The sequence below is a fragment of the Oncorhynchus keta genome, unplaced genomic scaffold (assembly GCF_023373465.1).
Source record: "Oncorhynchus keta strain PuntledgeMale-10-30-2019 unplaced genomic scaffold, Oket_V2 Un_contig_6966_pilon_pilon, whole genome shotgun sequence".
Taxonomy (NCBI): domain Eukaryota; kingdom Metazoa; phylum Chordata; class Actinopteri; order Salmoniformes; family Salmonidae; genus Oncorhynchus; species Oncorhynchus keta.
Window position 1 is genome coordinate 167553 of NW_026289174.1, and position 25773 is coordinate 193325.

At 43.2% G+C, this 25773-nt stretch overlaps 2 long non-coding RNA genes and 1 other non-coding gene across 70 annotated transcripts; 1 reads left to right on the forward strand and 2 right to left on the reverse strand.

The window, feature by feature from the left end:
- The first annotated feature begins 221 nt into the window (after positions 1-221).
- Positions 222-24652, forward strand: LOC127926135 (uncharacterized). Of its 50 annotated transcripts, none has more exons than XR_008123387.1 (21): positions 222-430; positions 681-847; positions 945-2874; positions 2958-3131; positions 3211-3384; positions 3728-3901; positions 4582-4628; positions 4765-5314; positions 13627-14342; positions 14829-14866; positions 15876-15985; positions 16118-16332; positions 16517-16773; positions 18569-18703; positions 18814-18946; positions 19049-19197; positions 19368-19639; positions 19674-19809; positions 19912-21081; positions 21154-21225; positions 21622-24652. It is a non-coding gene; the product is annotated as an uncharacterized LOC127926135 (transcript). The 50 variants fall into 50 exon arrangements; XR_008123417.1 differs by lacking the exon at positions 21622-24652 and adding an exon at positions 21478-21560; XR_008123380.1 differs by lacking the exons at positions 21154-21225; positions 21622-24652 and adding an exon at positions 19844-19911 and having other exon boundaries at positions 19946-20013; positions 20048-20942.
- LOC127926139 (uncharacterized) lies at positions 5359-10459 on the reverse strand. Of its 19 annotated transcripts, XR_008123464.1 has the most exons (6): positions 10313-10459; positions 9950-9999; positions 9120-9222; positions 6798-7481; positions 5859-6060; positions 5359-5657 (listed from the first exon to the last, which is right to left on the reverse strand). It is a non-coding gene; the product is annotated as an uncharacterized LOC127926139 (long non-coding RNA). The 19 variants fall into 19 exon arrangements; XR_008123455.1 differs by lacking the exons at positions 9120-9222; positions 9950-9999; positions 10313-10459 and adding exons at positions 8103-8150; positions 9536-9784 and having other exon boundaries at positions 6798-7529; XR_008123452.1 differs by lacking the exons at positions 9120-9222; positions 9950-9999; positions 10313-10459 and adding exons at positions 8457-8552; positions 9536-9784 and having other exon boundaries at positions 6798-7529.
- Positions 11860-12533, reverse strand: LOC127926142 (uncharacterized). The gene is made up of 3 exons (XR_008123474.1): positions 12384-12533; positions 12220-12260; positions 11860-11888 (listed from the first exon to the last, which is right to left on the reverse strand). It is a non-coding gene; the product is annotated as an uncharacterized LOC127926142 (long non-coding RNA).
- Positions 24653-25773: the final 1121 nt, after the last annotated feature.

A 25773-nucleotide genomic window follows, 5' to 3' on the forward strand; every position in this document is an offset into this window, starting at 1 on the left:
ACTAGCTGTTGTTATGGAGTCAGCTAGTGGGGATCCAAATCAAATTAATAATATTGGACTGTGTATGTTTAAATGCAACAAGAAGTATCTGAACTCTGACCTCTGACAATAAAAGTGTTGTCATTGTTAATGGTTTTTCAATGTTCAGACATACTGTTCTGTTATTTCTTATTGTAGATGAGTGAGCTGCCTCTAAAATGACTTACATCAAAACTGCCTCTAAAATGAGTCTCTCTGGGGAGACAGAGGAGGGGACCACTGCCTCTAAAATGAGTCTCTCTGGGGAGAGAGAGGAGGGGACCACTGCCTCTAAAATGAGTCTCTCTGGGGAGAGAGAGGAGGGGACCACTGCCTCTAAAATGAGTCTCTCTGGGGAGAGAGAGGGGGGGACCACTGCCTCTAAAATGACTCAAGACACCAGTTCAAAGAGGTAAGAGATTAATTGCAAAATATACATTGCTATTAAAAAAATCTAACTAATGAAAAGTGATCCCAAATTACATGGAATGTAGATCTACATAATTAATTTAAAAGGCCAAACAGGGATTTACCAATTGCAGACTGTAGCTTTAAAAGAAACATCAGGACTTCTAGAAGTTCCATTATACAGTTGTTAAAATGAAGTAGATGAGGTATTAATGTGATATTGATGAGGTGATCTGTCTCCCTGTTTTGTTCAGTGTCCAGAAGCCCAGAGCAGAGTCACCTACAACCAGCCTGCTATCAATGAAGAGTGATCAGCCACCTGCTTTCAGCCAGGAACCATTACCAGATGACAATAATGAAGTGGAGAGTTTGGACAGTGAGGATGCATTAAAGATCACACACAACCTTCTGGACAGAAGAAGTAAGACTGTGTTTCATATAATATTACAAAGAATGGTACAAAGGCCATTATAAAACACACAAACTTATGAGTCCCAACTCTCATTGTTTTCCTACAGGTCAAACTCTGCTGACAGTCCAACAAGACATCAAGGCTAAACTGAAACACAAGTATCAACACATATCTGAAGGAATTGGACACCATGGAAACCAAAGTCTGTTCAAAGACATCTACACAGAGCTCTACATCACAGAGGGTGGAAGTGGAGGGCTCAATAATGAACATGAGGTTAGACAGATAGAGATGGCATCCAAGAAACGAACCACACAAGAGACACCAATCAAATGCAACGACATCTTCAAGCCTTTACCTGGACAAGACAAACCAATCAGAACTGTGCTGACAAAAGGAATCGCTGGTGTTGGAAAAACAGTCTCTGTGCAGAAGGTCATCCTTGACTGGGCAGAGGGAAAAGCAAATCAGGACGTTCATTTCATGTTTCCTCTTCCTTTCCGTGATCTGAACCTGAAAAAGGACCAATACAGTCTGATGCAACTTCTTTCCCACTACTTCTCAGAGCTGAAAGAGATTGACAGCATTGAAGATGGTGAAACCAAAACTGTTTTCATTTTTGATGGTCTGGATGAGTGTCGACTTCCTCTAGACTTCAAAAACAATGAGAAATGCTGTGATGTCACAAAGCCAACCTCAGTGGACGTGCTGCTGACAAACCTCATCAAGGGGAATCTGCTTCCCTCTGCTCTCCTCTGGATAACCACACGACCTGCAGCAGCCAATCAGATCCCTCCTGAGTGTGTTGACCAAGTGACAGAGGTACGAGGGTTCAATGATCCACAGAAGGAGGAGTACTTCAGGAAGAAAATCACAGATCAGAATCTGGCCAGTGAAATCATCAAACACATGACGACATCAAGGAGCCTCCACATCATGTGCCACATGCCAGTGTTCTGTTGGATATCAGCCACTGTCCTTGAGATGATGCTGAAAGAGGCAGAGAAGGATGAAGTCCCCAAAACTCTGACCCAGATGTACTCACACTTCATGATCCAAATCATTGTGAAGAACAGGAAGTACAACAAAGCCACAGAGACAAACCCAAAGGAACTGTCTCAGTCAGACAAAGAGATGATCCTGAAACTGGCTAAACTTGCTTTCCAACAGCTGCAGAAGGGCAACCTGATCTTCTATGAGGAGGACCTGAGAGAATGTGGCCTTGATGTCACAGAGGCGTCAGAGTACTCAGCATTGTGTACAGAGATCTTTAAAGAAGAATCTGGGCTGTACCAAGACAAGGTCTACAGCTTTGTGCATCTGAGCATTCAGGAGTTTCTAGCAGCAGTGCATGCTTTAGAATCTTGTCTGGACAAGAAGGAAAATGTTTTCTCCCCCAAAGCAGTCACTAAGGGTCAAGATTATTATGAAAACAGCCGATTCAAATTCTGGTCATGCAAGTTGAAGCCTGACAAGTTGACGTCAATCGATGATAATAATTCCGATGATGATGATTCCGATGAAGACAAAAAGGATGACAATGATGAAGAGGAGTCAATCCAGTTGTCTGACTTACACAGGAGAGCAGTGGACCAGGCCTTGAAGAGTGAGAATGGACACCTGGACCTGTTCCTCCGCTTCCTTCTGGGTCTCTCACTGGAGTCCAATCAGAATCTGTTACGAGGCCTTCTGACACAGACAGGAAGTACAACACAGACCAATGAGGAAGCAGTTAAGAGAACAGTCAGGTACCTTTCAGACAACATCAAGGAGGAATCCTCACCAGAAAGGATCATCAACTTGTTCCACTGTTTGAATGAACTTGGTGCCAACTCTCTTGTTGAAGACATGCAGACCTCACTGCATTCAGGAACTCTTTCAGAAACAAGACTAAAACCTGACCAATGTTCAGCCCTGGCCTACCTGTTACTGATGTCAGAGGAGGTGCTGGAGGAGTTTGACCTGAAGACATACAACACATCAGAGAAAGGTTATCAGAGGTTGCTGCCGGTAGTGAAAACCTGCAAGAGAGCACTGTAAGTTCTGTTATTGAGTTGATGTTTACAGTATCATTATAACGAAGGATTTGTATATCTAACAGATTATCTCCTCTCTCCAGACTAGATGGCTGTAAACTCACATATGAATCCTGTGAGACTCTGGCCTCAGCTCTGCAGACACCAAACTCCCCCCTGAGAGAACTGGACCTCAGCTACAATGACCTGGGAGACAGAGGAGTGGAGCTGCTCTGTGATGGACTAACCAGTCCACTCTGCAACATACAGACACTAGTGTGAGTTAAATATCTTCAGTATGAGTTATTATGTGGATGTTTTAAACATGTGTTAATCATGTTCTCTTCTGCCCTCTAGTCTTGGTCACTGTGGTCTGACAGAGGGATGCTGTTCAGATCTGGCCTCAGTCCTGAGTTCACCCAACTCACAACTGAAACAACTGGAGCTGAGAGACAATGACCTGCAGGACTCTGGAGTTACACTGCTGTCTGCTGGACTGAAGGATCCAGACTGTAAACTACACACACTGGGGTAAGTACAGCTGTTTCAGTAGGTCGGTACTGAGCTGAGTTACACTGCTGTCTGCTGGACTGGAGGATCCAGACTGTAAACTACACACACTGGGGTAAGTACAGCTGTTTCAGTCAGGTCGGTACTGAGCTGAGTTACACTGCTGTCTGCTGGACTGGAGGATCCAGACTGTAAACTACACACACTGGGGTAAGTACAGCTGTTTCAGTAGGTCGGTACTGAGCTTAGTAAAACAAATACTCTGATGTTACTTAAATCTGATGTTTCATGACAATGTTTGTGTCCTACTAGATGATTGACACCAGTACATCAACCTAGACAGCTGTTGTGTGTCTCTCTGTAGGCTGTCTGGCTGTCTGGTCACAGAGGAGGGCTGTACTGCTCTGTCTTCAGCTCTGAGATCAAACCCCTCCCACCTGAAAGAGCTGGACCTGAGCTACAATCACCCAGGAGACTCTGCAGGGGGACTGCTTTCAGCTGCTCTGGTGGATCCCACATATAAACTGATGAAGCTGAAGTAAGTCAGAATAGATGTCCTGATAGTGTGAGCAGCGGTTGTGTCATATGAAGTGTAGTAGGGTCAGTAACACGAGAACATGATGGTAGAATTAAGGGGAAGTTCACCCAGCAGGCTGAGCACTCCAACACAGCATACATCATCACCACATGAATACTCTTCCTCTGCATCTCTGATATCCTGTTGGAATTGTACTCTGTTCTGTATGCAGTAGGTAGGATAGAATACCTGTATGTCTCTAGTAATGAACTGTACTCTGTTCTGTATGCAGTAGGTAGGATAGAATACCTGTATGTCTCTAGTAATTAACTGTACTCTGTTCTGTATGCAGTAGGTAGGATAGAATACCTGTATGTCTCTAGTAATGAACTGTACTCTGTTCTGTATGTAGTAGGTAGGATAGAATACCTGTATGTCTCTAGTAATGAACTGTACTCTGTTCTGTATGCAGTAGGTAGGATAGAATACCTGTATGTCTCTAGTAATGAACTGTACTCTGTTCTGTATGCAGTAGGTAGGATAGAATACCTGTATGTCTCTAGTAATGAACTGTACTCTGTTCTGTATGCAGTAGGTAGGATAGTAATGAACCGGGATAGTGCACCAGAACACAACAATATGGTTTAAATGTTGACTGCTTTATTAGGTCTTTGTCAGTCAACAACCTGTTTCTCCTACAGTGTGGATCATGGTGGAGAGGGCAGGCTGAAATCAGGGCCGAGGAAATGTACGTCTCTTCAATCCTATTTAACTGTATATTCAGAACTATTGTAACATAGTAACTAATCAATACTTTTTCTGTTCCGACAAAACAACATTTTACGTGAAGATGTGGTTTGATATAACTCTCCTTTTATCTACAGATGCCTGTCATCTCACCCTGGACCCAAATACAGTAAACCCACACCTGAGACTGTCTGAGGGGAACAGGAAGGTGACATGTGTGGTGGAGAAGCAGCATTATGAAGACCATCCAGACAGATTTGACTATCTTTACCAAGTTCTCTGCAGAGAAGGCTTATCTGGAGGTCGTTATTACTGGGAGGTGGAGAGGGATGGTGACATGGCTGACATTGGTGTGGTGTACAAAGGAATGAAGAGGAAGGGACAGGAGGGTGACAGTTGGATTGGACTCAATAGGAAGTCCTGGTGTTTATACTGCTATGATAGTGCTTATGAATTTATCCATGCTGGAGTCAGCAGATCCATCTCTGGTCGTTATTCTCACAGAGTTGGAGTGTATCTGGACTGGCCGGCTGGTACTTTGTCCTTCTATAGTGTGTCCTCCTCTGGTACACTGACACACCTTCACACAGAACACATCACATTCACTGAACCCCTCTATCCTGGATTTGGGGTTTACTCCTCCTCCTCAGTGACCCTGTGTCAGATACATGACCATCACATTCAGAGGTGAGTCATAGCGATGTTTCATCATTTGTTTTCCTCTGGAATCATTTCTACAGTTAGATTAGTAGTAGTGGTGTGTTGTGTTCTGTTGGACCTACAGACAGTTAGATTAGTAGTAGTGGTGTGTTTTAATGTGTTCTGTTGGACCTACAGACAGTTAGATTAGTAGTAGTGGTGTGTTGTGTTCTGTTGGACCTACAGACAGTTAGATTAGTGGTAGTGGTGTGTTTTAATGTGTTCTGTTGGACCTACAGACAGTTAGATTAGTAGTGGTGTGTTTTAATGTGTTCTGTTGGACCTACAGACAGTTAGATTAGTAGTAGTGGTGTGTTGTGTTCTGTTGGACCTACAGACAGTTAGACTAGTAGTGGTGTGTTTTAATGTGTTCTGTTGGACCTACAGACAGTTAGATTAGTAGTAGTGGTGTGTTGTGTTCTGTTGGACCTACAGACAGTTAGATTAGTAGTAGTGGTGTGTTTTAATGTGTTCTGTTGGACCTACAGACAGTTAGACTAGTAGTGGTGTGTTTTAATGTGTTCTGTTGGACCTACAGACAGTTAGATTAGTAGTAGTGGTGTGTTGTGTTCTGTTGGACCTACAGACAGTTAGATTAGTAGTAGTGGTGTGTTTTAATGTGTTCTGTTGGACCTACAGACAGTTAGATTAGTAGTAGTGGTGTGTTTTAATGTGTTCTGTTGGACCTACAGACAGTTAGATTAGTAGTAGTGGTGTGTTGTGTTCTGTTGGACCTACAGACAGTTAGATTAGTAGTAGTGGTGTGTTGTGTTCTGTTGGACCTACAGACAGTTAGATTAGTAGTAGTGGTGTGTTTTAATGTGTTCTGTTGGACCTACAGACAGTTAGATTAGTAGTAGTGGTGTGTTTTAATGTGTTCTGTTGGACCTACAGACAGTTAGATTAGTAGTAGTGGTGTGTTTTAATGTGTTCTGTTGGACCTACAGACAGTTAGATTAGTAGTAGTGGTGTGTTTTAATGTGTTCTGTTGGACCTACAGACAGTTAGATTAGTAGTAGTGGTGTGTTTTAATGTGTTCTGTTGGACCTACAGACAGTTAGATTAGTAGTAGTGGTGTGTTTTAATGTGTTCTGTTGGACCTACAGACAGTTAGATTAGTAGTAGTGGTGTGTTTTAATGTGTTCTGTTGGACCTACAGACAGTTAGATTAGTAGTAGTGGTGTGTTTTAATGTGTTCTGTTGGACCTACAGACAGTTAGATTAGTAGTAGTGGTGTGTTTTAATGTGTTCTGTTGGACCTACAGACAGTTAGATTAGTAGTAGTGGTGTGTTTTAATGTGTTCTGTTGGACCTACAGACAGTTAGATTAGTAGTAGTGGTGTGTTTTAATGTGTTCTGTTGGACCTACAGACAGTTAGATTAGTAGTAGTGGTGTGTTTTGATGTGTTCTGTTGGACCTACAGACAGTTAGATTAGTAGTAGTGGTGTGTTTTAATGTGTTCTGTTGGACCTACAGACAATTAGATTAGTAGTAGTGGTGTGTTTTAATGTGTTCTGTTGGACCTACAGACAGTTAGATTAGTAGTAGTGGTGTGTTTTAATGTGTTCTGTTGGACCTACAGACAGTTAGATTAGTAGTAGTGGTGTGTTTTAATGTGTTCTGTTGGACCTACAGACAGTTAGATTAGTAGTAGTGGTGTGTTTTAATGTGTTCTGTTGGACCTACAGACAGTTAGATTAGTAGTAGTGGTGTGTTTTAATGTGTTCTGTTGGACCTACAGACAGTTAGATTAGTAGTAGTGGTGTGTTTTAATGTGTTCTGTTGGACCTACAGACAGTTAGATTAGTAGTAGTGGTGTGTTTTAATGTGTTCTGTTGGACCTAAAGACAGTTAGATTAGTAGTAGTGGTGTGTTTTAATGTGTTCTGTTGGACCTACAGACAGTTAGATTAGTAGTAGTGGTGTGTTTTAATGTGTTCTGTTGGACCTACAGACAGTTAGATTAGTAGTAGTGGTGTGTTTTAATGTGTTCTGTTGGACCTACAGACAGTTAGATTAGTAGTAGTGGTGTGTTTTAATGTGTTCTGTTGGACCTACAGACAGTTAGATTAGTAGTAGTGGTGTGTTTTAATGTGTTCTGTTGGACCTACAGACAGTTAGATTAGTAGTAGTGGTGTGTTGTGTTCTGTTGGACCTACAGACAGTTAGATTAGTAGTAGTGGTGTGTTGTGTTCTGTTGGACCTACAGACAGTTAGATTAGTAGTAGTGGTGTGTTTTAATGTGTTCTGTTGGACCTACAGACAGTTAGATTAGTAGTAGTGGTGTGTTGTGTTGTGTTCTGTTGGACCTACAGACAATTAGATTAGTAGTAGTGGTGTGTTTTAATGTGTTCTGTTAGATCTACAGACAGTTAGATTAGTAGTAGTGGTGTGTTGTGTTCTGTTGGACCTACAGACAGTTAGATTAGTAGTAGTGGTGTGTTGTGTTCTGTTGGACCTACAGACAGTTAGATTAGTAGTAGTGGTGTGTTTTAATGTGTTCTGTTGGACCTACAGACAGTTAGATTAGTAGTAGTGGTGTGTTTTAATGTGTTCTGTTGGACCTACAGACAGTTAGATTAGTAGTAGTGGTGTGTTTTAATGTGTTCTGTTGGACCTACAGACAGTTAGATTAGTAGTAGTGGTGTGTTTTAATGTGTTCTGTTGGACCTACAGACAGTTAGATTAGTAGTAGTGGTGTGTTTTAATGTGTTCTGTTGGACCTACAGACAGTTAGATTAGTAGTAGTGGTGTGTTTTAATGTGTTCTGTTGGACCTACAGACAGTTAGATTAGTAGTAGTGGTGTGTTGTGTTCTGTTGGACCTACAGACAGTTAGATTAGTAGTAGTGGTGTGTTTTAATGTGTTCTGTTGGACCTACAGACAGTTAGATTAGTAGTAGTGGTGTGTTTTAATGTGTTCTGTTAGATCTACAGACAGTTAGATTAGTAGTAGTGGTGTGTTGTGTTCTGTTGGACCTACAGACAATTAGATTAGTAGTAGTGGTGTGTTTTAATGTGTTCTGTTAGATCTACAGACAGTTAGATTAGTAGTAGTGGTGTGTTGTGTTCTGTTGGACCTACATACAGTTAGACTAGTAGTAGTAGTGGTGTGTTGTGTTCTGTTGGACCTACAGACAGTTAGATTAGTAGTAGTGGTGTGTTGTGTTCTGTTGGACCTACAGACAGTTAGATTAGTAGTAGTGGTGTGTTGTGTTCTGTTGGACCTACAGACAGTTAGATTAGTAGTAGTGGTGTGTTTTAATGTGTTCTGTTGGACCTACAGACAGTTAGATTAGTAGTAGTGGTGTGTTTTAATGTGTTCTGTTGGACCTACAGACAGTTAGATTAGTAGTAGTGGTGTGTTTTAATGTGTTCTGTTGGACCTACAGACAGTTAGATTAGTGGTGTGTTGTGTTCTGTTGGACCTACAGACAGTTAGATTAGTAGTAGTGGTGTGTTTTAATGTGTTCTGTTGGACCTACAGACAGTTAGATTAGTAGTAGTGGTGTGTTTTAATGTGTTCTGTTAGACCTACAGACAGTTAGATTAGTAGTGGTGGTGTGTTTTAATGTGTTCTGTTGGACCTACAGACAGTTAGATTAGTAGTAGTGGTGTGTTTTAATGTGTTCTGTTGGACCTACAGACAGTTAGATTAGTAGTAGTGGTGTGTTTTAATGTGTTCTGTTGGACCTACAGACAGTTAGATTAGTAATAGTGGTGTGTTGGGTTCTGTTGGACCTACAGACAGTTAGATTAGTAGTAGTGGTGTGTTTTAATGTGTTCTGGTGGACCTACAGACAGTTAGATTAGTAGTAGTGGTGTGTTTTAATGTGTTCTGTTGGACCTAAAGACAGTTAGATTAGTAGTGGTGTGTTTTAATGTGTTCTGTTGGACCTACAGACAGTTAGATTAGTAGTAGTGGTGTGTTTTAATGTGTTCTGTTGGACCTATAGACAGTTAGATTAGTAGTAGTGATGTGTTTTAATGTGTTCTGTTGGACCTACAGACAGTTAGATTAGTAGTAGTGGTGTGTTGTGTTCTGTTGGACATACAGACAGTTAGATTAGTAGTAGTGGTGTGTTTTAATGTGTTCTGTTGGACCTACAGACAGTTAGATTAGTAGTAGTGGTGTGTTTTAATGTGTTCTGTTGGACCTACAGACAGTTAGATTAGTAGTAGTGGTGTGTTTTAATGTGTTCTGTTGGACCTACAGACAGTTAGATTAGTAGTAGTGGTGTGTTGTGTTCTGTTGGACCTACAGACAGTTAGATTAGTAGTAGTGGTGTGTTTTAATGTGTTCTGTTGGACCTACAGACAGTTAGATTAGTAGTAGTGGTGTGTTTTAATGTGTTCTGTTGGACCTACAGACAGTTAGATTAGTAGTAGTGGTGTGTTTTAATGTGTTCTGTTGGACCTACAGACAGTTAGATTAGTAGTAGTGGTGTGTTGGGTTCTGTTGGACCTACAGACAGTTAGATTAGTAGTAGTGGTGTGTTTTAATGTGTTCTGGTGGACCTACAGACAGTTAGATTAGTAGTAGTGGTGTGTTTTAATGTGTTCTGTTGGACCTACAGACAGTTAGATTAGTAGTAGTGGTGTGTTTTAATGTGTTCTGTTGGACCTAAAGACAGTTAGATTAGTAGTGGTGTGTTTTAATGTGTTCTGTTGGACCTATAGACAGTTAGATTAGTAGTAGTGGTGTGTTTTAATGTGTTCTGTTGGACCTACAGACAGTTAGATTAGTAGTAGTGGTGTGTTTTAATGTGTTCTGTTGGACCTACAGACAGTTAGATTAGTAGTAGTGGTGTGTTTTAATGTGTTCTGTTGGACCTACAGACAGTTAGATTAGTAATAGTGGTGTGTTGGGTTCTGTTGGACCTACAGACAGTTAGATTAGTAGTAGTGGTGTGTTTTAATGTGTTCTGGTGGACCTACAGACAGTTAGATTAGTAGTAGTGGTGTGTTTTAATGTGTTCTGTTGGACCTAAAGACAGTTAGATTAGTAGTGGTGTGTTTTAATGTGTTCTGTTGGACCTACAGACAGTTAGATTAGTAGTAGTGGTGTGTTTTAATGTGTTCTGTTGGACCTATAGACAGTTAGATTAGTAGTAGTGATGTGTTTTAATGTGTTCTGTTGGACCTACAGACAGTTAGATTAGTAGTAGTGGTGTGTTGTGTTCTGTTGGACATACAGACAGTTAGATTAGTAGTAGTAGTGGTGTGTTGTGTTCTGTTGGATCTACAGACAGTTAGATTAGTAGTAGTGGTGTGTTGTGTTCTGTTGGACCTACAGACAGTTAGATCAGTAGTAGTGGTGTGTTGTGTTGGACCTACAGACAGTTAGATTAGTAGTAGTGGTGTGTTTTAATGTGTTCTGTTGGACCTACAGACAGTTAGATTAGTAGTAGTGGTGTGTATTAATGTGTTTTGTTGGACCTACAGACAGTTAGATTAGTAGTAGTGGTGTGTTTTAATGTGTTCTGTTGGACCTACAGACAGTTAGATTAGTAGTAGTGGTGTGTTTTAATGTGTTCTGTTAGATGAGGCACAAGCTCAGTGTTTTATGAGCGGGACGTGTGTGGAGGTTGATACCTGGTGACTTCACATCTCTAGGGGGGGGGGGGTATGTCACTCATGATACCTGGTGACTTCATTTCTAGGGGGGTATGTAACTCATGATACCTGGTGACTTCATTTCTAGGGGGGTATGTAACTCATGATACCTGGTGACATCATTTCTAGGGGGGTATGTAACTCATGATACCTGGTGACTTCATTTCTAGGGGGGAATGTAACTCATGATACCTGGTGACTTCACACCTCTAGGGGGGGGAATGTAACTCATGATACCTGGTGACTTCACACCTCTAGGGGGGGGAATGTAACTCATGATACCTGGTGACTTCATCTCTAGGGGGGGAATGTAACTCATGATACCTGGTGACTTCATCTCTAGGGGGGAATGTAACTCATGATACCTGGTGATGTCATCTCTAGGGGGGAATGTAACTCATGATACCTGGTGACTTCATCTCTAGGGGGGGAATGTAACTCATGATACCTGGTGACATCATCTCTAGGGGGGAATGTAACTCATGATACCTGGTGACATCATCTCTAGGGGGGAATGTAACTCATGATACCTGGTGACTTCACATCTCTAGGGGGGAATGTAACTCATGATACCTGGTGACTTCATCTCTAGGGGGGGAATGTAACTCATGATACCTGGTGACTTCACATCTCTAGGGGGGGGTATGTAACTCATGATACCTGGTGACTTCATCTCTAGGGGGAATGTAACTCATGATACCTGGTGACTTCATCTCTAGGGGGGAATGTAACTCATGATACCTGGTGACTTCATCTCTAGGGGGGAATGTAACTCATGATACCTGGTGACTTCATCTCTAGGGGGGAATGTAACTCATGATACCTGGTGACTTCATCTCTAGGGGGAATGTAACTCATGATACCTGGTGACTTCACACCTCTAGGGGGAATGTAACTCATGATACCTGGTGACTTCATCTCTAGGGGGGGAATGTAACTCATGATACCTGGTGACTTCACATCTCTAGGGGGAATGTAACTCATGATACCTGGTGACTTCACATCTCTAGGGGGAATGTAACTCATGATACCTGGTGACTTCATCTCTAGGGGGGGAATGTAACTCATGATACCTGGTGACTTCATCTCTAGGGGGGAATGTAACTCATGATACCTGGTGACTTCATCTCTAGGGGGGAATGTAACTCATGATACCTGGTGACTTCATCTCTAGGGGGAATGTAACTCATGATACCTGGTGACTTCATCTCTAGGGGGGGAATGTAACTCATGATACCTGGTGACTTCATCTCTAGGGGGTATGTAAACTCATGATACCTGGTGACTTCATCTCTAGGGGAGAATGTAACTCATGATACCTGGTGACTTCATCTCTAGGGGGAATGTAACTCATGATACCTGGTGACGTCATCTCTAGGGGGGGAATGCAACTCATGATACCTGGTGACTTCATCTCTAGGGGGGAATGTAACTCATGATACCTGGTGACTTCACATCTAAAAGCAATGTCCACCTGAGGGATCCTGAGTGTCGCAGACCAGGGTTCGATCCCGGGCTGTATCGCAACCGGCCGTGAAGGCGGCGCACAATTGGCCTAGCGTTGTCCGGGTTAGGAGAGGGTCTGGGGTATGGGAGGGTTTGGCTGGGGTAGGGGAGGGTCTGAGGTATGGGAGGGTTTGGCTGGTGTAGGGGAGGTTCTGGGGTAGGGGAGGGTCTGGCTGGGGTAGGGAAGGTTCTGGGGTAGGGGAGGGTCTGGCTGGGGTAGGAGAGGCTCTGGCTGGGGTAGGGGAGGTTATGGGGTAGGGGAGGCTCTGGCTGGGGTAGGGGAGGGTCTGGCTGGGGTAGGGAGGCTCTGGCTGGGGTAGGGAGGTTCTGGCTGGGGTAGGGGAGGCTCTGGCTGGGGTAGGGGATGCTCTGGCTGGGGTAGGGGAGGGTCTGGGATAGGGGAGGTTCTGGGGTAGGGGAAGTTCTGGGGTAGGGGAGGGTCTGGGGTAGGGGAGGGTCTGGGGTAGGGGAGGGTCTGGGGTAGGGGAGGGTCTGGGGTAGGGGAGGGTCTGGGGTAGGGGAGGGTCTGGGGTAGCGGAGGTTCTGGGGTAGCGGAGGGTCTGGGGTAGGGGAGGGTCTGGGGTAGGGTTGGTTCCAGGGTAGGGGAGGTTCTGGGTTAGGGAAAGGTATGGGGTAGGGGAGGTTCTGGGTTAGGGAAAGGTATGGGGTAGGGGAGGTTCTTGGGTAGGGGAGGGTCTGGGGTAGGGGATGTTCCGGGGTAGGGGATGGTCTGGGGTAGGGGATGCTATGGCTGGGGTAGGGGAGGGTCTGGGGTATGGGAGGGTCTGGGGTATGGGAGGGTCTGGGGTAGGGGAGGGTCTGGCTGTGGTATGGGAGGGTCTGGGGTATGGGAGGGTCTGGGGTAGGGGAGGGTCTGGCTGGGGTAGGGAGGGTTTGGGGTAGAGGAGGGTCTGGGGTAGAGGAGGGTCTGGCTGGGGTAGGGGAGGGTCTGGCTGGGGTAGGGGAGGTTCTGGGGTAGGGGAGGTTCTGGGGTAGGGGAGTGTCTGGGGTAGGGGAGTGTCTGGGGTAGGGGAGGTTCTGGCTGTTGTAGGCCGCCATTTTAAATAAGATATTTTTCTTATTGTTCTTATCTTATTGACTTGCCTAATAAAATAATAATATAACTAAATATAATATATTTAGTTGAATCAGTCTATCCTTCTGCTTTACCAACACCAGAGACCATGGTGGAGAGAGTTGGACCAAGCCTGGACCTGAGAACACCAGAGACCATCGTGGAGAGAGTTGGACCAAGCCTGGACCTGAGAACACCAGAGACCATGGTGGAGAGAGTTGGACCAAGCCTGGTCCTGAGAACACCAGAGACATTGGTGGAGAGTTTTGGACCAAGCCTGGACCTGAGGACACCAGAGACATTGGTGGAGAGTTTTGGATCAAGCCTGGACCTGAGAACACCAGAGACATTGGTGGAGAGTTTTGGACCAAGCCTGGACCTGAGGACACCAGAGACCATCGTGGAGAGTGTTGTATCAAGCCTGGACCTGAGACTCCCAGAGACCATGGTGGAGAGAGTTGGACCAAGCCTGGACCTGAGACTCCCAGAGACCATGGTGGAGAGAGTTGTATCAAGCCTGGACCTGAGACTCCCAGAGACCATGGTGGAGAGAGTTGTATCAAGCCTGGACCTGAGACTCCCAGAGACCATGGTGGAGAGAGTTGTATCAAGCCTGGACCTGAGACTCCCAGAGACCATGGTGGAGAGAGTTGGACCAAGCCTGGACCTGAGACTCCCAGAGACCATGGTGGAGAGAGTTGGACCAAGCCTGGACCTGAGGACACCAGAGACCATGGTGGAGAGGGTTGGACCAAGCCTGGACCTGAGGACACCAGAGACCATGGTGGAGAGAGTTGGATCAAGTCTGGACCTGAGAAATGTGAGTAAACTAATTTAATTGTTTTAAAATCCAAATACGATGAAAGCAATCATTACACTTGATTCCCAGGCAAGGAACACAATCATGATCTATTTGGTCAAAACAAACTTAAAGGTATTGTCAGCGATATGAAGTAGATGCACAAAGTAAACAACATTGTGGGCCGATTTCCGCAACAACTAAGAGCGTTGTAACACGATGCTAAACTTTTTGGCTGACACTCTGTTAGAGAGTGAAGAGAACATCCTAGAATCTAGCAGAAATCAGACCCCAACATCTAGAAAACACGGACCAGAACGATGTTGTTTCCTGCTTCCACAAACATTCATTAATGTGACACTAATGTCAGATTATATGGTCTGCTAATGAGTGTACATTCTGAGACTGTTGCTCACTTATATTCATTTTTATTACAATTCTATTTAATAATTATTAATTCATTATTACATGAGATAGTCCATTTTAAATAACTACTTTTGACTTCAGGGATTCCCCAGAGCTGTAAGACTTGTGACCATGTTGAGGTAAGTCATAATGTCAATTCTTACTTTTACATACCTGCAGGAGTCAGGCACAGTCTCAAAGCCAGGTGTGTAGTGACCAACCATTCATACTGGGATATAGACAGTCCTGTGTTCTGCTTTAGTAATATAAACACAGTCTCAAAGCCAGGTGTGTAGTGACCAACCATTCATACTGGGATATAGACAGTCCTGTGTTCTGCTTTATTAATATAAACACAGTCTCAAAGCCAGGTGTGTACTGAGCAACCATTCATACTGGGATATAGACAGTCCTGTGTTCTGCTTTATTAATATAAACACAGTCTCAAAGCCAGGTGTGTAGTGACCAACCATTCATACTGGGATATAGACAGTCCTGTGTTCTGCTTTATTAATATAAACACAGTCTCAAAGCCAGGTGTGTAGTGACCAACCATTCATACTGGGATATAGACAGTCCTGTGTTCTGCTTTAGTAATATAAACACAGTCTCAAAGCCAGGTGTGTAGTGACCAACCATTCATACTGGGATATAGACAGTCCTGTGTTCTGCTTTAGTAATATAAACACAGTCTCAAAGCCAGATGTGTACTGACCAACCATTCATACTGGGATATAGACAGTCCTGTGTTCTGCTTGTAGGCATGCAGGATTTTATCCGTTGTCATATTTTGTCTTTAGACAGTTTAATTGATAAATCAGCTCGGGGATTTGAGCTTGCAACCTTCCGGTTACTAGTCCAACGCTCTAACCACTACGCTACCCTGCTGCCCCGCCCCTAATGAGGTTGACTGGGGAATATGTTGGAAGGGGCAGCTTTTACACATGTTTTGCTGTTTGGGGTTTTAGGCTGGGTTTCTGTTCAGCACTTTGGGATACCAGCATTCCATGTAACATTGAATAAAAATATTAAATGAGTTACTTTGGTTTAATGGGCCAGTTTCCCAGACACAGATTAAGTCTAGTCCTGGACCTTAAAGATCTTTCTATTGAAACATGCATTGATCTGTGTCCATCAATCTGTGTCCAGGAAACAGGCCCCATATGCATTACTGACATGCTTGTCCTTGTTCAGGACTCCACACACTGGCTTCAGATTGAACCCTTGACTTCCACTGTCCAGGGAGTGACAATGTTCAGGTAAAGAAACTACTTTTAACATTTCATTCCACCTGCTAGTGTATTTCCCCATTACCTTTGGGAATAGTCTTCTAATCCAACCTCCCCATTTGACCATTGACCTTCTCTACCATATCTTGTTGTTGCCCTCAGACACAGGACACCCAAAGGGAGTTATGAGTGCACAGTGTCTGGGCTCCGCTGGCTGTGTGAGAGAGATGTCATTCTGAAGTATCACTTCAGGAACTGGGGACCCTACAGTCAACTTCTGAAAGACATGCAGTACACACAAGGTGGTCCATTGCTGGACATCACTATGGAGTTCGGTGAACTGGAGGAAGTTCATCTGCCACACTTTGTCTGTTTAGGTAAAACCATGTAGAAATAGTATTCAGAAAGACATTTCCATGTAACTGAGTTTCACTTCCTGAATTAATGAAATCATTATTCTGGGAGTTTGAGTTTACTGTGATCTGGTACTGCATATTCTTTGTGTTTTAGTTGGATGATACAATATTTGTCGTTCTGTCTCCTTTTTATGGTGTTGTTCAGGGACCAACCCTTCCCTGAGGAATGAGATGAAGATTCTTCATGTAGAGGAACATGGAGTGTCTTTAGAGGAAGTGCATGAGGTCACCAGATTCCATGTTAAGATTCTCCATCCCAAGTTCTCCCCTATCTCTGTTATACTGAGATTACTGTCTTGGAACGTAGATGTCCACTGTGACGTGGTCCTCTACATGGCAGTAAAAAGGTCAACAATCATTTCAAGGCTGTACCTGCTCCTCAGAAACTCCAGTCAGAAAGAGGTGAGACACTATCACTGAAGTGACAACAGGATGTTAAACCTACTGAAGGAAAGCTGATAGTTTGTTGAAAAATCTCTAGATTACAAAGACAACATGCAGCTCTGAGAAATCTATTTCCGTCTCGTTCATTTGAAGAGCCAGTAGACGGCACTCTTCCCTCTGGTCGAAGGAGAACCCAATGCCCGGGGCAGTGAAGGGGACATTGCCCTGAGTAGGGTGCTGTCTTACAGGTGTCCTCTCCATGGTCACTGAAGATCCCATGGCACTTATCGTAAGATTGGGGGTGTTAACCCCGGTGTCCTGACTCTCCCTGGTCACTGAAGATCCCATGGCACTTATCGTAAGAGTGGGGATGTTAACCCCGGTGTCCTGACTCTCCCTGGTCACTGAAGATCCCATGGCACTTATCGTAAGAGTGGGGATGTTAACCCCGGTGTCCTGACTCTCCCTGGTCACTGAAGATCCCATGGCACTTATCGTAAGATTGGGGGTGTTAACCCCGGTGTCCTGACTCTCCCTGGTCACTGAAGATCCCATGGCACTTATCGTAAGAGTGGGGATGTTAACCCCGGTGTCCTGACTCTCCCTGGTCACTGAAGATCCCATGGCAATTATCGTAAGATTGGGGGTGTTAACCCCGGTGTCCTGGCTAAATTCCCAATCTGGCCCTCATACCATCATGGCTACCTAATCATCCCCATCTTCCAATTGGCTCAATTTCCCCCTCTCCTCTGAAACTGCTTGCTGTAAAAGAGAATCTCTTCTCAGTCAACTTACCTGGTACACCTTTAAAATAATATCCTGGTAAAATAGGGACGGTAAAACAAAAGCATACTGTTACGAATCCCTTTTGGCCCGACAGTCTAGGGGGGGATGGTAATGAGACCCGTAACATAACTCATGCAAATTCTAATAGTGACAAAGTAAAAGTGAGAACGAAATAACTACGACAACTGAAATCTACCGTCAAACTCAAGGTTTATTTGTAAACACACGGTAATGGGGGAGCAGGGAAAGGGGCTGAGCTGGACCCAAGAAAATAAACAATAAGTATTCAAAAACACCCCTAAGCTAGATTAGCCTACTTTAACAACAGCTAGCTAACTAACCACAAATACAGTGGGTGGTCCGCCCAGTTCCAACTGGTGTATCTATCTAACAAATATATGCCATTTAGCAGACGCTTTTATCCAAAGCGACTTACAGTCATGTGTGCATACATTCTACGTATGGGTGGTCCCGGGAATCGAACCCACTACCTTGGCGTTACAAGCGCCATGCTCTACCAACTGAGCTACAGAAGGACCAACAAAGTCTACCTACGGGTAGTGTATGCCCATGGGCGACTTGTCTTCGTTTCCCATTTTCCCACCAGCAAACAAACACCATAACCAAAACAATACTCACAGGTGATGACCAAGTGCTATGGAGGTGCTCAAACAAAAGAGAGGTTAATACACAAAGAGAGAGTGACACACAGACATGGCATTTACAGAGAGATTGAGCTCTAGAGCAAACAACTGACAGGGTTTTTAAACCAAGGGAAAGGAACTGTGATTGGGTAGGAAACAGGAGGAGGTGTGTCTTCTGATTGATGATTGGATTGTTGACTGATTGGGGAGTGATGGTTTTCACCTGTGAGGGGAGAAGGAGAGAAAACAACACAGGATACCTGTATCTGTAACACATACACATTTTTTGTTGTTGACAAAAATTGATTGCTCAGTGAGCTGCATGGTGTGTGAATTACGAGACTACATTGTTCCGACTGACTACTACATTGCTCATTTTGTAGGCTGTTCAGGAACGGGAGAAAAATCAGGTGTCCAAAGGATTTTCAGAATTCGTCCTGTCAAGTCCAAACGGGTCCTTAAAGCTGAACAGTTGGTTTGCGTTCAAGAATCCCCGCTCCACTTCCATCAATCCAGAGGTGTAGTTTTATCAGGCTGAGGACATGAATCTGTCATGTTGTATATGAAGAACTGGAATATCATTCTATTTCTCTCTCTCTCTCTCGTTGCACCATATGGCCCCCAACAGAAGATTCAGCTGTTACCTGCAGACACCACCCCAAGCTGTTGTCAGATGATAATGGGAAACACAGGGGTGGACATTGAGATGGAGTTAATCGGGGAGGATGAGAGGACAGTATGGAAATCAGTGTTATCAAAAGGTAATAAATACTATACATGAACAGTATGTCAATCATCAATGTCCTTTTCTAACAGATGCCATTAAAATGTTTTATGATATTTTATATTGATTGTTTTTTCAGATGTGTACAGCAACGACTCTCATCCAACATGTAAGTTTGTTTTTGTGGACGAGTTTTATAAAATGGGTTATAGAGCTAACGTCTCTTCAAGTTGGGATGAAGGACACTGATGAAGGTCTTCATGAGTCGTGTTCAGTGGGGTGATGAAGGTCTTCATGAGTCATGTTCAGTGGGGTGATGAAGGTCTTCATGAGTCATGTTCAGTGGGGTGATGAAGGTCTTCATGAGTCATGTTCAGTGGGGTGATGAAGGTCTTCATGAGTCATGTTCAGTGGGGTGATGAAGGTCTTCATGAGTCATGTTCAGTGGGGTGATGAAGGTCTTCATGAGTCATGTTCAGTGGGGTGATGAAGGTCTTCATGAGTCGTGTTCAGTGGGGTGATGAAGGTCTTCATGAGTCGTGTTCAGTGGGGTGATGAAGGTCTTCATGAGTCGTGTTCAGTGGGGTGATGAAGGTCTTCATGAGTCGTGTTCAGTGGGGTGATGAAGGTCTTCATGAGTCGTGTTTAGTGGGGTGATGAAGGTCTTCATGAGTCGTGTTCAGTGGGGTGATGAAGGTCTTCATGAGTCGTGTTCAGTGGGGTGATGAAGGTCTTCATGAGTCGTGTTCAGTGGGATGATGAAGGTCTTCATGAGTCGTGTTCAGTGGGGTGATGAAGGTCTTCATGAGTCGTGTTCAGTGGGGTGATGAAGGTCTTCATGAGTCGTGTTCAGTGGGGTGATGAAGGTCTTCATGAGTCGTGTTCATTGGGGTGATGAAGGTCTTCATGAGTCATGTTCATTGGGGTGATGAAGGTCTTCATGAGTCGTGTTCATTGGGGTGATGAAGGTCTTCATGAGTCGTGTTCAGTGGGGTGATGAAGGTCTTCATGAGTCGTGTTCATTGGGGTGATGAAGGTCTTCATGAGTCGTGTTCAGTGGGGTGATGAAGGTCTTCATGAGTCGTGTTCAGTGGGGTGATGAAGGTCTTCATGAGTCGTGTTCATTGGGGTGATGAAGGTCTTCATGAGTCGTGTTCAGTGGGGTGATGAAGGTCTTCATGAGTCGTGTTCATTGGGGTGATGAAGGTGTAATGATATAAATACTTACGAAGGCACTGTATATGAGGCCTTGTCTTTGTAGAAAGTTGAATCTGTGCTTGAAATGTGATACTTGACTGAGGGACCTTCCAGATGTTGTATGTATGGGGGACAGGTCCAATTTGACAGAGTATTTTCAGTAGACTGTTGACAAAACATTACAATTAAATCCATCTTAATCCCACTATGTAACACAATAGAGAAATCCAAGGGGTATGAACACTTTTGCAAGGCTCTGTATGTTATGTTGAATAGACAATCGTGTCAGCCAGGGTAGGTGTCAATTCCAAATAAATTCATTTTTATTTTTTGACTGACTTCAATTGGAATTGCCTACAACCCTGGAGTCGGCTCTATTCAAGAAATGCCTATCAGAGGAATGGTAACTGGAGAGACTGCAAGATGTAGAAACATCTGCTGTTAACCCTAAAACCATATTCATTTATTTCACCCCCCTTCAGCATTAACACTCTCTGGGATTCCTGCTGAGGAGTTTCTGAAGAAACACAGGGCTATACTCATTCAGGGAGTCAAAAACACAATGCCAATAGCAGATAATCTGTTGTCAAAGAGCATGATTGGTGATGAAGAGTACTCCAGAATAAAAGCTGAAACAACTGAACAGGAGCGAATGAGAGAACTACTGAACGCAGTCCTCCCTAAAGGACCAGAAGTGATGGGAGCTTGTCTCAAAGCTCTCAGTGAACATGAACACCATCTTGTTAAGTACTTGAGAGAATCTAGGTAAGACCGGTTTCTTTTCTCCCTCCCTTGAATATGTGGAATGATTAAATATAGGTCAAATAAAAACATAGCTACCCAGATCAAAGAGTCTTTTTCAGAATGGAACCATGTTTTGTGTTGCTGCCTGTAATAAATGTGTCTTATCATAGGGCCATTATCTCATCATTATCTCAGGTGTATCATAGGACCATCATCACATCATTATCTCAGGTGTATCATAGGACCATCATCACATCATTATCTCAGGTGTATCACAGGACCATCATCACATCATTATTTCAGGTGTATCATAGGACCATCATCACATCATTATCTCAGGTGTATCATAGGACCATCATCACATCATTATCTCAGGTGTATCATAGGGCCATCATCACATCATTATCTCAGGTGTATCATAGGACCATCATCACATCATTATCTCAGGTGTATCATAGGACCATCATCACATCATTATCTCAGGTGTATCATAGGACCATCATCACATCATTATCTCAGGTGTATCATAGGACCATCATCACATCATTACCTCAGGTGTATCATAGGGCCATTATCTCATCATTATCTCAGGTGTATCATAGGACCATTATCTCATCATTATCTCAGGTGTATCATAGGACCATCATCACATCATTACCTCAGGTGTATCATAGGACCATCATCACATCATTACCTCAGGTGTATCATAGGGCCACCATCACATCATTATTTCAGGTGTATCATAGGACCATAATCACATCATTATCTCAGGTGTATCACAGGACCATCATCACATCATTATCTCAGGTGTATCATAGGACCATCATCACATCATTATCTCAGGTGTATCATAGGACCATCATCACATCATTATCTCAGGTGTATCATAGGACCATCATCACATCATTATCTCAGGTGTATCATAGGACCATCATCACATCATTATCTCAGGTATCTCACACCTCCTTCTTCTCCATACTTTCTGATCTCTCTCTTCCCTTCTCCTCCATCCTCTGTCTTGTAGCACCTAATCTGAAGATGCTGAGGCCTGTCTCCCCCCTGAAATGGACAAAAATGAATGGCAACATATTGGCACTGTACGAAACATATGGACGGTGTCCAATACCACTCAAATATTGGCCATTTCATTCAAAGCTTATGGCAAATGTCATAGGGCAAATGCCAAGTGTCATAACAGCAAAATCCAAAAGATGGCGAGCTCGCTCCACCGTAGATTTTCATATTGCAAATGCACATCAAGTCAAGACCCAAGAGTCAAATTTTGATGTATCACCCCCCTAAAAAAGAGCTTTCTGGACTGTTTTGTCAATTATACATGTATAAGAACTGTATGAACATACTTTTGTCATATTTTATTGTCATAATAAAAAATATAAAAAATGTTTTATTTGTCCATAAGGCATATGTTTTGTCCATTTGCAATATGATTTCATAGGAAGTCAAAAGTCGAAGTCAAAAGTCAGTGAACCATTGCCAAATGCCATAAGAAATGTCCAAATGCAATATGAAATCATTGAAACTGCAAATCAGGATGTTATGTCCATTTGCCATGTACGATCATAAGAAGTCGGTTTCCAAACGCAAAAGTCAGTGAATCATGTCCAAATGGCATTTATACTGCCCAAACGATATATAGCACTATGTTAAGCCTTGAATAAACCTAGATGGTCTATTTGTCATGTATGATGAGGGAGAAGTGGGACTCGGTTGTTTTTTAACGATTTGTTTGAAAAACGTCCAACATGACCAGGGGCACCCCCTATTGGATGGTCACGGGTGGGGGGTGCTCCCTACCCTACTATAGACCCCTTACTCCCCCCTAAAGGCATTACAACCCATTTAAAAAATATGCTCCTGGTAACCCGTTCCATACACCAGGTGCATGCCTGTCCATATGCAATATGTTTCAATGGGCGTATACCATCACGAATTTGACATGCTCAAAACTCCTGCAGAAATGCAAAATTGACTGGCCAGATGAACTCTGGATGGCCGGGCAGTGATAGGGGTTCCTCTCCATCGCTCATTGTGTTGATTTCATCATGTCCTATTGGTGATGTTTTTTCACTGTTGAATCTTATTGCAAATGTACTGTTCATTTGCAATATGTTTAAATGGGCATTTACCATCACGAATTTGACATGCTCAAAAATACTGCAGAAATGCAAATTTGACTGGCCCGATGAACTTTGGATGGCCGGGCAGGGATGGGGGTTCCTCTCCATCGCTCGTTGTGTTGATTTCAGAATGTCAATTTGGTGATGGTCTATCACTGTTTAAACATATTGCAAATGGACAAAAGTCAGCCAGAATGTCACCGTCCATCAGTCAATTAGATATCATTCTGAAACCAAACTGACACCACACCCACTTTTTCCAACTCGTTTAGAAGCCAACTATCACATATTTTAGAGCAGGCCCAAAATTCACAGCTCCTTCTGTTTAAAGCATAATAAAAACCTAAAACAGGTAGTTCCGTTCTATCTGCGTGTCCAGTTCCGACATTATGTTTAGGCCTAGCTGAATCCCAAGTTTTGGCTCGATAGGTCATTTGGAGCCCGAGCAGCGATCTTAATTGGTGCTGAAAATCCACATTTTCAGGCTGTTGCTACGGGGTCCTTGAATGAGCTATCGGACAGAAATGTTGGGGTCCGTCTCTATGGGCTGAGGTGGTTTCAATGCACCAAGTCTTGCGACTCTGGGACTTTTCTAAATGTCGTAATTTTCGTAATGGTCAAAATGAATTGAAGTTATTCCAAATGTACGAGGCTGTTTCTCAGTCTGAGAACCTTCTAGAGCCACATAACTCACTGTGCATTATCATATTGAGCTCCTGAACAGGTTTCTAAAGTTCCAGAGCTCTAGGTCTGACGGTTCTTTGATAGTTCGAATGAAGGTGACTATTGCAGGCTCTGTATGTCTCTAAGCCCCACACTGTGTCACTATGTCCTAGCTGTGTGTGAGCTTTTCTTGGAAATCTGATGGGAGAAATGACTGATTTACAGTTCATGAGGGTTACCTAGTCACACATTGGAAGTTTTGAAATGATCTGACCTTTTTAGCCCTTCGAAACAGCCCCTATGACCACAATTTAAGGCACTTCCGGTTGACACAGGAAGCTAAAAGTAAACATGTCCTCGTTGGGGTAGGCTTTTACAAAATCCTGAGTTTAAAGTCTTTATGTAAAGTTTTGACTGATCTACACAGGGTTGAATGCAGTGATTTTCACAAATGCAGGTTATGTACATCAAAACAACTTTTGGGTGAATTAACCCACTTCTGGTTGCTCCAGGAAGCATATAATCGACACAGGTAGACCTCATACTGGCCTGATGGATTGTTATCGAAGACAGGTTCATAAGACATTCATAACCCACATAGGTTTCAGGTTGAAATTAGGGGTATTCGTATGGGGAAAGAAGTCAATGCAAACTGTTTGATGTAAACACCTTCTTTTAACAGTTAAGGGTTAATGCCACACGGTCAAGGTTAGGCTTGCACAGATCGAGAGGACCTCGGGAACGTTCCTGAGGTCGAATTGTGCTTCTAACCCTAACGGTTCTCCCACTGTCACCCAAAAGCACCTGAAATTTAGGGGCAGGCTACATTTTTGGCCTTCTTTTTTTCACGGTCGCTGCGCTCAGACCGAGCGAGCTATGGTCAAGTGGGGCATCTTGTTGAACTCGGCACAGCCTAGAGATTATGATAATGCCATGTGTCTTCAAGCCCCGCACTGGATCACTCTATCCTTGCTGTGTGTGTGTGTGTGTGTGTGTGTGTGTGTGTGTGTGTGTGTGTGTGTGTGTGTGTGTGTGTGTGTGTGTGTGTGAGCTTTTCTTTGACGTCTGTTGGGAGAAATGACTGATTTACTGTTCATGAGGGTTGCCACAATTCTGAAATTTTGGAAAGATGTGATCTTTTTAACACTTTGAAACAGCCCTATGACCCCAATTTAAGGCACTTCCTGTTGACACAGGAAGCTGAAAGTGAACACATGTCCTCCTTGGGGTAGGCTTTAAGTCTTTGTTAAAAACTGGCTTATTTACAGAGTGTTGAATAATTTCAGTGTTATTTCTGAAAATTACAGAAATCACGTAGAGTTCCGAAACCCACTTTAGCCTGTTGCAACTCCTAGGGGCAGTATTTTCATTTTTTGATAAGAAACGTTCCCGTTTTAAACAAGATATTTTGTCACGAAAAGATGCTCGATTATGCATATAATTGACAGATTTGGATATAAAACACTCTGACGTTTCCAAAACTACAAAGATATTGTCTGAGTGCAACAGAACTGATGTTACAGGCGAAACCCAGATAAAAATCCAATCAGGAAGTGACGCATTTTTTGAAACCGCCTCATTCCAATGACTCCTTATATGTCTGTGAATGGGCTACGAATGAGCCTACGCTTTCTACGTATTCCCCAAGGTGTCTACAGCATTGTGACGTCTTTTTACGCATTTATGTTGAAGAATTGCCGGAAGGGACCACATTTAGCAAGTGGTCACATGATGTCTCCTGCAGAAAATCTTGCGTAAAGTACACAAGTAGCCATTTTTCCAATTGCTTCTTATGAGAAACCAATTGTCCCGACGGATGTATTATCGAATAGATATGTGAAAAAAACCTTGAGGATTGATTCTAAACAACATTTGCCATGTTTCTGTCGATATTATGGAGCTGATTTGGAAAAACGTTTGGCGTTGTAGTGACTGCATTTTCCGGTCGATTTCTCAGCCAAACGTGAAGAACAAACGGAGCTATTTCGCCTACAAAAATAATATTTTTGAAAAAAAGAAACATTTGCAATCTAACTGGGAGTCTCCTGAGTAAAAACATCTGAAGTTCTTCAAAGGTCAATGATTTAATTTGATTGCTTTTCTTATTTTCGTGAAAATGTTG